Raw genomic sequence first — 5,770 nt, forward strand, 5'->3', positions numbered from 1 at the left:
ACGGTGTATAAGCGACATGAAATCCAGCCTTTTCTCGTGTCGGTCCCATTCTCCCTGAAAAGGAGGCTACACAGGACAGGACCCTAACCTCCTCTAACCTACCTGTACAATCGTGGATAAAATAGATGGGAAATTTGTACCCCCCTCCCCCCTAATCAAGGATGGGAAAATGGCGCGTTTTGGCTTTTGCGCGGCTTCATCCTTGATTTGGAAGGGGCGGGGGGGGGAGGGGGTGGGGGTTTGCTGTTCCATTTTATTGTGTCCAAGATTGTAGCCTGCGATCATGACCTCCCTCCCTTCTTATCATCTTTGGGAAGTAGGGCATGATACATTTCCTATGCGTATCGCATGTGAAAAAGCCAAAATTTGGCTTTTTTGTCTGATTGCTCGAGCAAAAATAGAGCTCTTGGAGCCTCGCTCCGATTGGTTACAGAATTGGTAAAATCCGGTTAACGTCTGATCAAATTATGGCCGCCGAGAAGGATTTGAACAGGAATGATGTTCAGGATCTGTTTACAGCTGCTGTTATCTCGATTTGTGCAACGCGACGCTGGCAGTTCCCAACGATCGCGCTGCACTGATTGGTAGATTCGATTAGATTAAAATGCTTCGAATTCCTTTGGTCTGGTTTCTTGCACCGATCATGTTGAGAAAGCTTTATTATGGATTTCAGGATCGCCTTTCTCCGTGAATTTTCGAAAGATGAAGCTCCCAAATTCGGCGAAGTTATGAGGAAATCCCTGATCGATTGGATGCTGGTGTTTTTAAGGTGAGAATTTCACTGGTTTGGCGTCAGTTCCAACTTGAACAAGACGAGGTCACCAGCCGGTGGCTGGGTGCTGCCTACCTTGTCAATTTTCTTGACTGTCTAACCGTCGGTCGCGAACAGATCTCGTAAAGTGACGCCTCAAACACCTCGAAACGACCAAAACAACATAACACATGCAGGACCCAATCGATCTTTCATTGAATTATTTTTCGCGGCTTTCAAACTTAATCGCCAAGCAAGTCGCAACGACCGTAATGTATTTATCCTTCTACAGATTGATAACAACAGCACCAACAGAGGGTGATCTGCCCGTGGTTTGCTACTATTGACTCAATTCTCGGTTTTCACATGACGTCATGGCCGCCATGTTGGAGCCCCTAAACAAAGAAACGGCGGCCATGTTGGAGCCCCCACCAAATCCTCCGGGAATTTTTTTTTTCTTTTGTTTTCGTTGAAAAACATGGCTGTTGATCACGTGAGTGAAAACCAACAATAGTGATGTTTTAGAACCATTGTAGGACCAGGAAACGTTCTAGATATGCAACATCTGGGGCGCAATTTTTGAATGCTAAACTTATTGATTTGCGTGTTTAATCGGTGAAGGCAAGCAATAAGCATTCTCTGTTAATTCAGTAAAACGTTTGAAATGTGTGTTGGTATGCCTTTAATGTTCTGTAAATCATGAATCATTTGACTTAGTCCAAACTAACTAATACCCCGATTTGGTTGAAGACATCTGAATTCGTTTCACGGTAGAATGGTCATAAAGGGTTTGAAATTAGATTGAATTCAATAAACTTTTGAAAAGGTTGCTTTATCATAGGGTTTTTTTTACAAATTACACCCTCATGTGAGTTTGCTCAAAATGAGCATCAGGCGCGTCAACAGGACCAGCAGTTACTCTTTTTGAGTCACCAAATGAGAAGAACAAACTGAGAGAGCAACTCTGAAGAGCAAGGAATTGCAAAAACAATAACACAATGCTTTGCATTTCTAACTTGACTTTATTCAAAACATCCGTTAAAGTTATAAATTCGAAAACAAATACCCGTGGGAAACTCATTTACATTGCTATCGGCTCTTAACATACATCAATCGAGTAATGTCCATAGGCGAGTGTAGGACACCCATCTGCTAAAATGAAGCGTTTGTCATCGTAGGGAGAATGACTTGTTTTGGTTAAGGCCAGTGAATAGATTTGATGGTTTTCACTTCGAAGTGGATTCATTTGTGCTTTTGAACTCGTTTCTCAATGAGGCAAGTCTTGTAATCTTGATGTCGGATTTTTCTCTTGGTCACATTCTTTGAGACTCCTTTCGCTGTTTTCTTTTTCACTGGTTTGCTATCTTCTGTGAATAGGATAGAGTACATTTTAGTTCGAAGGCCAACAAATTCCTCGATGGGTATGCCATGGGTCTCGTCTTTCATCTTCGCCACCAGCTTTTTGTTCTGTACCGAAAATTAATTGTCTCTTTGGTATTCCGACGAGTCAAAGTAGTCTAGGTCTTGTAAAAAATCGTGATACAGGTCATCTGTCTTGACATCAAAGCACAAGCTATCGGTGTCTGTAAACAGCAATTTAGCCTGGGCTCCGTACTTTGAGACCATGTAATTGTAGTGGAAATCGTACATCAGATCAAGAATCGTAAAGCCAACATAAATCGGGCGATTCAGGTACAACTTGGTCTTCCTCACTATGATACAAATGGCTGCTAGATTTTAAGAAAAGACGCGGAATGCATCAAAGGCGGGTGATGCGGTCAGTTTGCTTGGGTTAGTCACCAGCATGACATCCACTCGCTTTGGCAGGATTTCCATTGTTTTGCCAAAGACGGCATTGGTCCTGAGTTTGAAGAAATCTTTTTGAAAATCATTGCGGGCTTGCTTTCGCTTCTCAGTGTTGAAGTCGATGTAACTCTTTAACCATCTACTCTGTACAAAGCACCAAGTACCCGATGGATCTTTGTCAACTTCAAACCCAGGTCTGGGTATAGGTTATGGTAATTAAGAATGTAAAGTGAGTGTAGCGGAGATTTGGAATTAGTTAAGGTACGGACGCACAGCCCAAGTGCAGTTCTTCAACCAGCTGTTGGCAATAGGGGGCAAGCATGTTTGGGTTCACTCTCATCTTCTCTAGCGCTAGAGGATAATCTGAGTGGAGATCGTGGGGTTATGTTGGGTATTCGAGATCTACTTCCAGAATGTACCCATCTTCACAATTGTCGGGTATGGACATGACATTCAGCTCTTCGATTTCATGCTCTGTTCAACCAGAAAAAGTCATGGGTTGGGAGAGGTTGACTCGTGGCACATCCATACAAATTGTTGCGTCTAAGTACATGATGTAATTAGTCACTGATTAGTGTCCTAAGTCGAGTCATAACCAGACACGTATGGGTTGTTTGCCTTGCCGTAACGGTTGCTGATCGTGGAAATACCACCACGAATACCCTCTTCGACGAACAAGTTGGTTAATAATTCTAGTTCTACATCCGTCATCTTGGGACAGGCGGACCAATCTAGACCAGGTGAGGTGTATTAATGAGCGGGGTCTAATCCATAGTAGTTCAAACGGATGCTTCGAAAGTACTCAAAGACGTGTAGAGATCATGATACTTGCCAAGAGTTCGCAATTGAAAGCTTGTAAATACTGTTTGTGCTTGTTGATAATCTTCATGATGACTAATATGTTCTTCGGTAAGCTGACTAAAGAAAGCTTCTTTGGGAGGGAGCTGTGGCTCTTGAAACTTGCTCATATCATCCATATAATCGTACGGGGAGACGCCTTTTCGCGACAAAAGGGATACTTTGCTTTTCTCGGTGTAGCACTTGAGAACGTGGAATTTGTCATCTCCCTCCTCTGCCAGATTCGATACAAGCTTTTCTAAAGACGCATTCATAAATTGAAGTGAGTCCAGAAAATCCAAGTGGCCGATCGAGAAGGCAATGTATGTACTTTTCCATATTGTTGGGAATACAGTTGGTGGAGTTGTTCTTTACTTTTCCCACACCTTGCATAATAGGATGGGAGTCGTAGCCTCGGAGATATTGAAAGATGACTGGAATTTGACCCGTGAGTTGGAAATTTAAGTTGCATGCGTTGTGGGCCGCCTCTCTGAATTTACTACTGAGGTGACAGTGGTCTCAAACTCGATTAGCCCCAAGTATGACAATGAGTGGCTTCTTGATACTCTCGCTCTTCGGAAGCTAGGGATTAATTGGATCGGCACAATCTCTTTTACGGGAGTATGAATTCGTTCCTCTTCTTGCTGTAACGCTTCCAGGAACTAATCCACTGCATCTTCTCCGCGATAGAGTACGGGAGGTTTGCAGTATTCTGGTTTTTCGGAAACAATCACGTAAGCAAAACCACCAGCTTGATGTTTTGGAAATTTCTCCGTCGAGGACTTGCTAGGATTTGGTGAGGCGAACTGAATCTTGGTGGTCAGGCTCTCAAAATCTGCGTAAATGATATAGAAAGGGGACTCAAAGCTGTTTTTGGAAATGTTTAAATTGTAGAAACATGTTATCCTCATTGGGTAGTTCAATCCTGTGATCTCTATGCTGACTACACAGTGGCCTTGTGGTCTTCAAGTAGCTGTTCTCCCCTCTTGAAAACAACAGCAAGTTGACCTGCACCGGAAACTCTCGTTCTTTAGTAAGGTACACTGGAAGTCTGAGTGCACACACCTGAGTGGACATGGTTCTCCTGCGTAGTCGTATTGACCGTCATTGCGTCATCCCATCTCGATTGTTTTGCTCTCTGCTTTCCATTTTCTTCTTCTTCGGGATTATACCTCAAACTTTGCAAACTCGCATACCTTCTGGTGTTCAAACACTTATCATGGCGATAGAACTGGCGAGAACAAGACTGACAGTGGTGAGTTTTCCTTTGAGAATGTTTCTTCCGGGCGCATCTTTGCATCTTTTCGATTAAAGGCATCGCCATACCGTTCACAAATAAACTGAGAATAGTCGCCATGAATTGTCTTCTTGTGCTTGTGCCGTGTTAGGTTTGCCATCTGGGTGAACTCTTTCTCACAAATATCACAGATGAAAGCCATTTTACGAAGGAAGTGCTCTTCTTTGATCCAGTTATAAAGTCATCGTTATAATTTCTTAGGAAATTATTTATCTATCTATCTACTTATTTATTTATTTATTTATTATTTTTCTTAGTACATTTTTATTCCATATTTCTATATTTATGTACTTTACATATTTCTGAACTTTTATTATAATATTTTTGTTATAACTCCTACTATAGTTTAAAACTGTTTTGGGAGTATATCGATTAAAGGATTAAGGCGAATCGTTCCTCGATGACTTCTGGCCAAACGCTCTCCTTGAAGTCAATGCTTATAATTTGTTTCGTAAGGATCGTTCTGTCGGCTTGGGTGGTGGGCTGATGGTTTATGTTCCTTCGCATTTACTGGTCAGGAGACGTATTGACCTGGAGATGGATGGCATTGAGTGTATTTGGTTAGAGCTTCATTTTCCCCGCTCGCGTCCATGTATTATACGTTTTGTTTACCGCTTGCCTTCCTACAACGCTGCCTTTACAGGCTTACTGGCCATGGAGGAAATGATGCTGTCAAGCTCCGACTGCCAATTAAGGTTGACAGCCTCTGGTGTTGGGCAATTTGAATTTCAGCCTACTATGATGTGCAACCAAGGATGTTTTAGTGTCTTTCAGGCTCCGGGCTTTCAGCCACTCATTACAAAAGTTACGAGACCAATATCTAATTCTCTCCTGGACCACATTTTTGTTTCACACATAGACTTTGCTGTTGACTCTGGAACTATACCTTTATCCTTGAGTGTTTGTTACTTGGAGAAGCAGAAGTAATTTTAAGCGACCCGGCCATAAAATTATTCATTTTCGCTCTCGTAAATCGCTTCCTATTGAACGACGCAGTTGTCAGCTCTCTGGAATGCTTATCGTCATTCAAGAAACAGGGTTGTTCATTTTATTCGTAAGGCCAAGTGTTCTTTTTATCG

At 42.3% G+C, this 5,770-nt stretch overlaps 1 pseudogene; it reads right to left on the reverse strand.

Moving 5' to 3' along the window:
• Positions 1–3,121: 3,121 nt before the first annotated feature.
• Positions 3,122–3,669, reverse strand: LOC137991816 (uncharacterized; annotated as a pseudogene).
• Positions 3,670–5,770: the final 2,101 nt, after the last annotated feature.

The sequence above is a fragment of the Montipora foliosa genome, chromosome 2 (genome assembly GCF_036669935.1).
Source record: "Montipora foliosa isolate CH-2021 chromosome 2, ASM3666993v2, whole genome shotgun sequence".
NCBI classification, from domain to species: domain Eukaryota; kingdom Metazoa; phylum Cnidaria; class Anthozoa; order Scleractinia; family Acroporidae; genus Montipora; species Montipora foliosa.